We start from the raw sequence: 11,404 nt of genomic DNA on the forward strand, positions 1-11,404 counted from the left end.
AATTTTGTCATCTGGAAAGAACGCAAGGTCTCACATCGTTCATTCTGTATTAATCTGGCCTCTGACTCAGCAGTATTTCTTTTCCATTTGTTGTACTTTCGCCCCAATTACCTCACTTTTTAAAATTCCATATGTCTTTTTATGTCTCTTGAAAATGCCTCTTGGAAACAAGAAGAGACCAGAGTGGGAGAGAGAGACATGGGCACCTGAGAAGTGTTAGGAAAGAAAGCAGCACTGGACGACGTACATCCCCAGACACAGAAATGTTTTGAAAGATGGGCCAAGAATTTTAATTGCTGGACACTGTCCCTTCCCTGCACTGCAACCAGAGACAATCAGGAACACAGCCAGGATGGTGAGACAGGTTTACTGACCAAGGAAGACCAAGGGAATTCACAGCCAAGGAAGACCCTTGGGAATTCAGAGTGTCTCAGGAAGAGGCTTAGAAAGACTCTATCACAGAATTTGGGTTCTAGTTGGCTAATTTGGGAGAGATCCAAGGAAGCAGGGGCTACCTCTAGATTTAACACTGTCAGAAAGGGGGGGAGCGGATTCTGTGATTGGGTATTTTGTGGGTTACACAGTGATCTTGTTTTTGTCTGTGATTAGGTAAAATTATAAGGTGGTCTTGTTTTGTTTCATTTTATCACGATCTCAGCGTAACCATGCGATTGTTAATCTGTGGGGTTACTTGTCCAAGAGGAGAACAGGGCCCTGCTGTGAGCATCAGAAGCAGCTTGCAATAACATTGAGGCCTTGCTCTGAATGTCAGGTCAGTGCCAGACACCAGGGACTGCTTCCTTTCTTTCTCAGCACCACCCCTCTGCCTTCCCCGTCCCCATCTTTGGACCAAAGGCAGACAAAGTCAGACCACAGGATGTTTATCTAGGGATCCCAGAGTTCCTCCAGGGTCAAGATTTTTCTAAGAGAAGAATAGTGTACATTGAGAGCAGTCTGATTAAACTGAAGTTACTCTTTTCCTCTCCTGTTGCAGGATGAATGACTGAACTACATCATGTGACAATGGCTGTGCAGTCACATTTAAGACTCAGTGCATGAACATCAGCCCACTGTCAAATAGGCAGTTGTCAGAAACTAAATGACTTTCGGTCCTTGTAATACCTCTCCAAACGGAAAGGTAAAGGGCTACTTCCCTTTTCAGGAAAACAAAGGAATTAAACTATCCTCTTAAATAGAATTGATGCTATTAGCTTTTGAATTTTCTAAGTTATGTTCATATATATATATATGTGTGTGTGTGTGTATATATATATATATATATACACACTCAGTCATGTCCGACTCTTTCAGGATCTCATGGACTGTAGCCCACCAGGCTCCTCTGTCCATGGGATTCTCCAGGCAAAAACACTGGAGTAGGTTGCCGATTCCTCTTCCAGGGGAATCTTCCTGACCCAGGGATTGAACCTGAGTCTCCTGCACCTACTGCACTGCAGGTGGATTCTTTACCACTGAGCTATTTTTAAATGATATAAGTTGATGATATCAAAATATTAAATTTTTTTTGACTGCACATTATGAGGGATCTTAGTTCCCCAACCAGGTATCAAACCCACACCCCTGCAGTGGAAGCACGGAATCTTAACTACTGGACCACTAGGGAAGTCCAGGTATCAGAATGATAATCTTGATCTGAAGTCTTGAGCAGAAATTGTCCCCTCCTGAAGTCAGCCTCTCCTCATAATCTCAGTTTAAGATTTCTGGTAGAATAGTCAGAAGGAAGTGTTTACTTTTGAACTGGGAAATATTAACCTAAGGATCAATACTTTGGAGTTTCGTTAGTGAGTCAGTTGTTAACAATACCTTAATAGGTCCTTTTTTTCCAAAGATCAAGGCAGTTTATCTCAGGTATCTTTTCCAGAACACTTAATCTCCTGTTGTAAATGACAGATAAAAGAAAGCCAAGTTGCTCAGTCGTGTCTGACTCTTTGCGACCCCATGGACTGTAGCCTACCAGGCTCCTCTGTCCATGGAATTTTCCAGGCAGGAGAACTAGAGTGGGTTGCCATTTCCTTCTCCAGAGGATCTTCCCAACCCAGGGATCGAACGCAGGTCTCTCAAATTGCAGGCAGATGCTTTACCAACTGAACCACCAGGGAAGTCCTAAATGACAAGTGAGTGGTTTGGAAATGTAGCTTGTAATTGCTGATGATAAAGCTGGAGGTATTGTATGCATTCTTCCTAGTGCTTGATCATATATCATTGCTATAGAATAGAACTTAGACTGAGCATGAAATTTTCAAAGGCATGCACTAGACTTTAAATAATTCATAAGGAGATAAACTGTGAGTCCCAGAGGGGATTGATCTCATACACCTTAAAGTCAGTGGCAATATTTTAGGCCATGGACATTCAAAGGAGCTTGTTAATTTTAGTACTTAGAATCCCATTAGCTCTCTATTTTCCTTAAAGACAGTGGATGATAAAAAACAGTAAGATTTGGGGGGTAAAAGGCAAACATTCTAGCATCCCTTAACAATGGTACCAGTAAAATAAGAGTATCATTACTAGAGAGATGGGTAGAAATTCTCCAGGCCAGAAAACAAAATCAAACAAAAACAGATTTTTTTTTTTACAACAATTAGAGCCACAGCTCTCTGATAAGGGAAAGCTTTAACCTACTCGAAGAAGAAACCAGAAAATAACCAGAACATGGTATTTATAATCCACTACGAGAGACATTTGTACAAAGTCCATTTGGAGAATCAGACTTCGGTCCTTGTCAATATCTTTAAAGTTACCCCACCAATTGTACGTTTAGTACTGTTGGCAGTGTATATGCTACTGTAAGTAATATCAGGAAGCATTTTTGCCCAGCTCCATTTTAAAGTGTTTGGTGTTATCAGTCAGTCATTCTGAGAGCACCAAAAGTTATCTTTATGTAACTTTCCCCACATCTCAATTTTTCCAATTTCCACTTCTCCAAGTTAAGGATTTGTCTCTGACAGTTAAGAATAGCCTCTTAGGGACTTCCCTTATGATCCAATGGCTAAAACTCTGAACTCCCAATTAAGGGGACCCTGGTTCAACCCCTGGTCAGGGAGCTAGATCCCACATGCCACAATTAAGAATTCACATGCCGCAACTAAAGATCCCACAGCTTAAGACCTGGCGCAGTCAAATAAATAAATGTTAAAAAAAAAAAAAAGAATAGCCTCTTTGAATTCCTCCAGGATCTCTCTCTTCTATACAATTACAGGAGCCATTGTCTTGGTTACCACTGCTCATGTAGAAGAATGGTCAGCTAAAGCATTACCAGGAGATTGTGGGTCTTGGTGCTTTGAACGGTTCTACTTTTATTATAGCTATTTCTTTAGGTAAGAGCAAATCAGCTAAAAGTTTTTTTTAACTTGTCCAACTTTTATGTTGCTGTTGTTCAGTCACTAAGCCATGTTTGGCGCTTTGTGATCCCATGGACTGCAGCACACCAGGCTTCCCTGACCTCTACCATCTCCCCGGAGTTTGCTCAAGTTCATGTCCATTAAGTTGGTGATGCTATGTTTTTATATGTTTTCTATGTTTTTCAAAATTAGAAAACTCTTCATTTCTAAGGAATTCCAAATTTACAGACTACTCCCAAAGCACACCTACTATTAGCATGCATGCTTGTTCTTTTACATTTTACCAGCTGGCAGACTCAGACGAGGGCAATTATTTTAGTCTTTGGAACTGATTTAATTGCTGGGCTTGTCTATATTTTAAGGGTGAATTTCGGTCTGTGATAGCATTTTAAAATACAAACAAACAAAATTATGTAAGGGCTAACCAAGAGAATTTTTAACAATATTATTTCAAAGTATGAGAAAAACACTGAAAGTTATGAGAGTGATTTTGTTTTAAAAAAAAAAAAGGAAACTTTGCTATTCTGGGCATAAAACAATTTAATCATTTTACATGAAATATCCAATTCTAATTTTACTGCTTTGGTACGTTATTTTTGTAACAGATTATAGTAAGTGATCTGTTAACGTTCCTTTATTCGTATGTATTTAGGCAAATGTAGATATATAACTATGAAAGATGATAGTTTAAAGTTTTTAACTATAGCTTTAAAATATAATTAACTTCTCAGTATATTAAATTAAGCAATGTGTCATAGTAAATTTATCATTTGAATAAATTGTAAGAATTTTTCTAATTAAGCAGAAAATCACCTCTTTTTCTGTTCAGTTCAGTTCAGTCGCTCAGTCGTGTCCAACTCTTTGCAACCCCATGAATCCCAGCACACCAGGTCTCCCTGTCCATCACCAACTCCTGGAGTTTACTCAAACCCATGTCCACTGAGTCGATGATGCCATCCAGCCATCTCATCCTCTGTCGTCCCCTTCTCCTCCTGCCCCCAATCCCTCCCAGCATCAGGGTCTTTTCCAATGAGTCAGCTCTTCACATGAGGTGGCCAAAGTATTGGAGTTTCAGCTTCAGCATCAGTCCTTCCAATGAACACCCAGGACTGATCTCCTTTAGGATGAACTGGTTGGATCTCCTTGCAGTCCAAGGAACTCTCAAGAGTCTTCTCCAACACCACAGTTCAAAAGCATCAATTTTTCAGCGCTCAGCTTTCTTCACAGTCCAACTCTCACATCCATACATGACCACTGGAAAAACCATAGCCTTGACCAGACAAACTTTTGTTGGCAAAGTAATGTCTCTGCTTTTAAATATGCTGTCTAGGTTGGTCATAACTTTTCTCCCAAGGAGCAAGCGTCTTTTCATTTCATAGCTGCACTCACCATCTGCAGTGATTTTGGAGCCCCCCAAAATAAAGTCTGACACTGTTTCCACTGTTTCCCCATCTATTTCCCATGAAGTGATGGGACCAGATGCTATGATCTTAGTTTTCTGAATGTTGAGCTTTAAGCCAACTTTTTCACTCTCCTCTTTCACTTTCATCAAGAGGCTTTTTAGTTCCTCTTCACTTTCTGCCATAAGGGTGATGTCATCTGCATATCTGAGGTTATTGATATTTCTCCCGGCAATCTTGATTCCAGCTTGTGTGTCTTCCAGCCCAGCGTTTCTCATGATGTACTCTGCATATAAGTTAAATAAGCAGGGTGACAATATACAGCCTTGGCATACTCCTTTTCCTATTTGGAACCAGTCTGTTGTTCCATGTCCAGTTCTAACTGTTGCTTCCTGACCTGCATACAGGTTTCTCAAGAGGCAGGTCAGGTGGTCTGGTATTCCCATCTCTTTCAGAATTTTCCACAGTTTATTGTGATCCACACAGTCAAAGGCTTTGGCATAGTCAATAAAGCAGAAATAGATGTTTTTCTGGAACTCTCTTGCTTTTACGATGATCCAGCAGATGTTGGCAATTTGATCTCTGGTTGCTCTGCCTTTTCTAAAACAAGCTTGAGCATCTGGAAGTTCTTGGTTCACATATTGCTGAAGCCTGGCTTGGAGAATTTTGAGCATTACTTTACTAGCGTGTGAGATGACAGCAATTGTGCAGTAGTTCGAGCATTCTTTGGGATTGCCTTTCTTAGGGATTGGAATGAAAATGGACCTTTTCCAGTCCTGTGACCACTACTGAGTTTTTCAAATTTGCTGGCATATTGAGTGCAGCACTTTCACAGCATCATCCTTTAGGGTTTGAAATAGTTCAACTGGAATTCCATCACCTCCACTAGCTTTGTTCATAGTGATGCTTTCTAAGGCCCACTTGACTTCACATGCCAGGATGTCTGGCTCTAGGTGAGTGATCACACCATTGTGATTATCTGGGTCGTGAAGATCTTTTTTGTACAGTTCTTCTGTGTATTCTTGCCACCTCTTTTTAATATCTTCTGCTTCTGTTAGGCCCATACCATTTCTGTCCTTTAACGAACCCATCTTTGCATGAAATGTTCCTTTGGTATCTCTAATTTTCTTGAAGAGATCTCTAGTATTTCCAGTTTTTCTGTATGTATACCTACATCTCTCTGCAATTACAATAACCAGGACAATTAACCATCTACACTAATTAGTATCTTTAATTAGAGTAATCAATATTTTCTCTTTTTTTAAGACAAAAGAGACACTAAGAGGAAGGAAAGTTTAGAAACCATCCAGCTGTTTTTTAGTGAGCATTTATCTCAAAGCATGTAAATGCTTTGAGAAGGTCAAAGGAAATATACATTATATTTTATTGCGTATGCCTTATTATCCATATTCTGTTATTGTCTGGTATTTTAAGAAATAAAGACAAATTAAAATTATGTTTAGTAACCAATGTTTTGTATCTTCCCGATCTGCTTAGAAACCACCTTATTTCCATCTCTCTGGTATCAGGAGCTCTTGTCTGACCCCAGCTGGGTGATTCTTAGTCTTTAACTAAGGCCCAGAGATTCAGGTCACACTGAACGTTCTTATGGATGGTCACACCACAGTTCTCATGGGGGCTTTTCCATCTGAAGCTGTGCCCCCTTCCAAGTCAGACACCTGCCCCCTTCATTCTTTCTAATTATAATGCTCCCTCCCATGTATCTTTCTAACTGACAGTTTCATCAGTGATAATTTGAAATTACATTGGCCGCTTGGGGGAACTTTAAGATGGACAAATTGTTCATTTGAGAGGCACCTTCAAATAATACAAACAAAAGCCCCAACCATAGACAAGTCGGCTTTCTTTCATTGGTAATAGGAAGCTAGCTTCTAAACATAATTCAGACTCAAAAATTGCCTCTCCAAAATATCCTTTAGCTAAAGCAATTACAAAATGCGAGAAACTATCTCCCTAACTATCCCCTTAAGACTTTAATCAGAATTAGCTCTTGAAATTATTCTAATTCCCTTTCCACATTTTTATTGATGGTTTAATGTCAAAATGTAAACCAAAATTGGCAAATCACTCCACTGCATGAACTTTTGGTTAAGCATTTTAAAGAGACTTTGAAGACCAGAAACAAAAGAACTCCCATGAGAAATTGTTTGTCCTCTTTGTCTAAAAAGATTATTTGTTTAACGTGGAATGCATGCCCTCCTTCATTTGCATACTTTGGGGTTAGTGGGTGCTTGTACTTTAATCTTATGGCTAGTTTTGTGTCCCAGAGAAGGTGAGGGCCTCAGAGCTAGCCTGGGATATCCCTCTTTGGTGTCTACTTAAATTCCCAGCTCAAATCTTGAGAAAAGTAATGGTGAACAATATGTATGTGCATATTCAGTCATGTCAAACACTTTGTGACCCCATGGACTATAGCCCACCAGGCTCCTCTGTCCATAGGATTTTTCAGGCAAAAATACTGGAGTAGGTTGTCATTTCCTTCTCCAGGGGACCTTCCTGACCCAGGGATCGAGCCCATGTCTCCTGCATTTGGAGAGAATTTCCCCAAAGGGGATATTTGTTCTCACTAATGGTCAGAGAGGGTTGTATTAGATCAGAAGGGAAGAATGGGACAAGGATGAAGTGGGGAGGTAGGCAATTTAACCTGGAATCCCAGACTTGTGGGGCCATGTTGACAGAGTCTGAATTTGCAGACTGAATTTGTCTCTGATTTAAAGTTTTCTGGGAGTTGCATGGGACTCTCAATACTGATCATGCCTGTGGGATGCTGCAAGTAAGCCCCTCTAGAGACACACTAGCTTTACTTAGCTGCCCAATGTTGAGAGATTAGTTTCCTCATCTGTTCAATGGGGTTAACAACAGTACCTACCCCAGAGGGTTGCTGGGAGGATGAAATGTAGTGAAGCAGTTGGAGGTGCCTGGCACACAGTGTTAGCTGTGAAGATGACAATGGTGATGATGATGATGGTAATTCCTTCCATATTCCTTACACCTGGAGGAAAGTCTGGTTAACTGCTTTCCACCTGCTTTTAGTTCTAGGCTCTGAGGTGGAAACACAGGGCTATCAAGGATGTTAGCAGCTATGCCTGGCTCAAGGCCATCACATGGGGTCAGAGCAGGGGAAGCAGTGCTACAGGCAGCTAGCAGAGAGAGAGTATATGTGATCTGGCACTTGGGTCAAAGAGGCTCCTGCTATTCACCAATCAGTGTGAAAATGAAGCGTTACCTCACTGTAATCAGAATGAGAACATACAAGTTACAATAACCCAAGTAGTTCTGCACAGCAAAAGAAGCAATCAACAAAATGAAAATGCAGCCCACAGAATGGGAGAAAGCATTTTCAAGTCATATATCTGATAAGAAGTTAACATCCAAAACATAGTGAACTCAAACAGCTCAATAGCAAAAAAAAAAAAAAATTTAAAATGGGCAAAAGTGTTCACCTGAAACTACCACAACATTATTTGTTTATCAGCTATGCCCCAGTACAAAATAAAAACTTTTAAATAAATAAATAAATGGGCAAAGGGCCTGAATAGACATATTTTCCAAAACTGAAGGGAAAGTGTGAGTCGCTCAGTCATGTATGACTCTTTGCAACCCCATGGACTTTTTAACCCACCAGATTCCTCTGTCCAAGGAATTCACCAGGCAAGAATACTGGAGTGGGTTGCCATTTCCTTCTCCAGGGGATCTTCCTGACCCAGGGATTGAACCTGGGTCTCCTGCATTGCAGGCAAATTCTTTATCATCTGAATCATTAGGGAGTCCACAGTTTTATTTTCCAAGACGGTATACAAATAACTAACAGGTACATGAAAAGATGCTCAACATCACTAATCATCAGGGAAATGCAAATCAAAACCACAATGAGATATCACCTCACGCCTGTTAAAATGGCTATCATCAAAGAGATACAGCAATTACTGGTGAGGATATAGAGAAAAGGGAACCCTCATATATTGTTGGTGGGAATGTAAATTGGCATGGCTGCTATGGAAAACAATATGATAGCTCTTCAACAAGTTAAAAATAGAACTAGCATATGATTCAGCAATCCCACTTCTGGGTATTTATCCGAAGGAAATGAGATCGCTATTTCAAAGAGATACCGGTGCACCCATGTTGATTGCAGCTTTACTTACAGTAACCAAGACAGACAAATACTGTATGATCACACTGATATGTGCAATCTCAAAATGCCAGGTTCATAGAAAGAGAACAGGTTGGTGGTTGCCAGGAGCCAGGAGGTAGAGGAGGTGAGGAGTTGTTGGTTGAAAGGTACAAACTTTCAGGTGTTAGAGGAACAGGTTCTGGGGACCCAACGCACAGCATCGTGGCCACAGTAAATAATACTGCATTGTACACTCGAAAGTTGCTAACAGAGTCAATCTTGGATGTTCTCAACACACACTGCATGAAAGCAGTAACTATGTGAGGTGATGGATGTGTTAACTAACCTTGTTGTGGTAATCATTTCACAATATATACACATATCAATTCATCACACTGTCTGACCTATCCAATGGTTTATGTCAGTTTAGTTTAGTCACTCAGTCATGTCCAACTCTTTGCAATCCCATGGACTGCAGCACGCCAGGCTTCCCAGTCCATCACCAACTCCTAGAGCTTGCTCAAACACAAGTCCATCGAGTTGGTGATGCCATCCAACCACCTCATCCTCTCTCGTCCCCTTCTCCTCCCGCCTTCAATCTTTCCAGCATCAGGGTCTTTTCAAATGAGTCAGTTCTTCCCATCAGGTGGTCAAAGCATTGGAGCTTCAGCTTCACCATCAGTTCTTCCAATGAATATTCAGGACTCATTTCCTTTAGGATGGACTGGTTGTATCTCCTTGCAGCCCAAGGGACTCTCAAGAGCTTCTACACCACAGTTCAAAAGCATCAATTTTTCAATGCTCAGCTTTATTTATAGTCCAAGTCTCACATCCATACATGACTACTGGAAAAACCATAGCTTTGACTAGACAGACCTTTGTTGGCAGAGTAATATCTTTGCTTTTTAATATGCTCTCTAGGTTGGTCATAGCTTTTCTTCCAAGGAGCAAGCGTCTTTTAATTTCATGGCTGCAGTCACCATCTGCAGTGATTTTGGAGCCCAAAGAAATAAAGTTTGTGGCTGTTTCCACTCTTTCCCCATCTATTTACCATGAAGTGATGGGACCAGATGCCATGATCTTAGTTTTCTGAATGTTGAGCTTTAAGCCAACTTTTTCACTCTCCTCTTTCACTTTCATCAAGAGGCTCTTTAGTTCTTCTTTGCTTTCTGCCATGAGGGTGGTGTCATCTGCATATCTGAGGATATTGATATTTCTCCCAGCAATCTTAATTCCAGCTTGTGCTTCATCCAGCCCAGCATTTTACATGATGTACTCTGCACTGAGTTAAATAAGGAGGGTGACAACATACAGCCTCGACATACTCCTTTTCAGATTTGGAACCAGTCTGTTGTTCCATGTCCAGTTCTAACTGTAGCTTCTTGACTTGCATACAGATTTCTCAGGAGACAAGTAAGGTGGTTAATGTCAGTTACATCTATTTTAATAAAGTTGGGGGGATATTCCAAGTACATCTGAGCACAATAGTTCTTTTCACAGAAACAGCACAGTAACTCAAATATATCCTTTCATTTCTTTTTCATATCACCCCAAGTTAAGGAAACCTGGCAACATCAAAGGGCAATGTGTCACTCAAAGCCTGATGAGAATCATCGGTGGGCAGAGTCTGTGAATACAGACCCCTCCACCCTCCACCTGCTGCTGCTGCTGCTGCTAAATCGTTTCAGTCGTGTCCGACTCTGTGCGACCCCATAGACGGCAGCCCACCAGGCCCTGGGATTCTCCAGATACCAACACTGGAGTAGGTTGCCATTTCCTTCTCCAGTCACCCTCCACCAGATGTGTTGAATTTGAGTCTGGGGAGGGTGGTGGTACAGGGCACTTGCATGTGTTTATTCCAGACCCAGAAGTGCTGCTGATGGGCAGCAAGGGTCGAGAGCCCCAGACCAGAGAGGACATCCTCAGGCTGGGCAAGACAAGGCCTGAAGCCCTCCAGCTTCAGAACCAGAGTAAGAGCAGTTCAGGAGCTGAGGCAGGAGGGGAAATGGTGAAAAGAGGATGGAAGGGTGGGAAAGGCAAGGAGCAGAAGAGCTGCTGAACTGAGGCCGAGACCCAGACACCTCAAAGATGGCTGCTTTCCTTCCAGCTTGTTCTTGATTTCTTTCCAGGCTGGCCTGGAAGAAGGGCAGGTTCAGACACCATCACTCCCATTTCTCACATCTTCACTGAATGTGCAGAACACGCCTGGACAGTCCAGAAGTCTTTCTGATTTGGTGCAAATCACCGGCCTTCAACCCTGGAGATCTAATTCTCTGAACACTTTCATCATCAGGAAAAACTAGAGTTTGCAAACATGTAAACCAGACTCTTTTACTGAAGTATAAGGGACATATGCTGTGAAAATGGGAACTCAAGTGTGGGTGAAAATAAGTGCCCCGAAGGTAATTTGTCTGAACTTACAAACATCTACAGACAGGCAAGGTAGGAAAAGCTCCAGGTAAGCAGATCACAAGAAAGAAAAGAAGATGGTCAGGCCCTCTATGAAA

Source organism: Muntiacus reevesi, chromosome 1 (assembly GCF_963930625.1).
Source record: "Muntiacus reevesi chromosome 1, mMunRee1.1, whole genome shotgun sequence".
Taxonomy (NCBI): Eukaryota; Metazoa; Chordata; class Mammalia; order Artiodactyla; family Cervidae; genus Muntiacus; species Muntiacus reevesi.